General features: G+C 70.7%; 1 protein-coding gene across 1 annotated transcript in view; it reads right to left on the bottom strand.

The window, feature by feature from the left end:
- Window positions 1-460, bottom strand: part of LOC119285438 (pentatricopeptide repeat-containing protein At1g62350-like) — a 9,786-nt gene that overhangs the window by 7,983 nt on the left and 1,343 nt on the right. The window lies entirely within an intron of this gene.

Below are 460 nucleotides of genomic sequence, written 5' to 3'. Positions count from 1 at the left end.
AGCCTGCGCGGGCGCCGGTGAAGGTGGCGGCGAGGATCTCGGCGCTCCATCCCCTCTCGGAGGCCTGCGGTTCCTGGGGCGGCGGCCCCAACCGGAGAGGCGGCGTCGTCGGGCGGTGGGCGGCGTTCGCAGGGGTGCTGGCCAGTGTGCCTGGCCGCGCGGGCGGCGGGTGGTTGGTGGAATCCGGCCGCGGCGCGAAGTTTCTTCGTCAGATCTGGAGGTTCGAAATCCCTTCCCGGCTACCTCTCTCTCGCCGTCGGCGGTGGCTTGTGATTTGCTCTCTGGCCCTGGCGTTGGTGCGAGTTGGTGGCCAGCTAGGGGACCGGGGGAAACCTTGGCCGGTCCGGCCGGTCCGGCGGCGGCAACGCCCAAGGGCGCTGCTTTCCTCCATGGGGGCGCAGCCGAGGTCCCCTGCTTCCACCCCGACCCACCCTGCCCGGGTGAAAACCTTATATCCTCT

The sequence above is a fragment of the Triticum dicoccoides genome, chromosome 4A, assembly GCF_002162155.2.
Source record: "Triticum dicoccoides isolate Atlit2015 ecotype Zavitan chromosome 4A, WEW_v2.0, whole genome shotgun sequence".
NCBI lineage: Eukaryota > Viridiplantae > Streptophyta > Magnoliopsida > Poales > Poaceae > Triticum > Triticum dicoccoides.
This window is presented reverse-complemented; position numbering and strand designations above follow the sequence as displayed.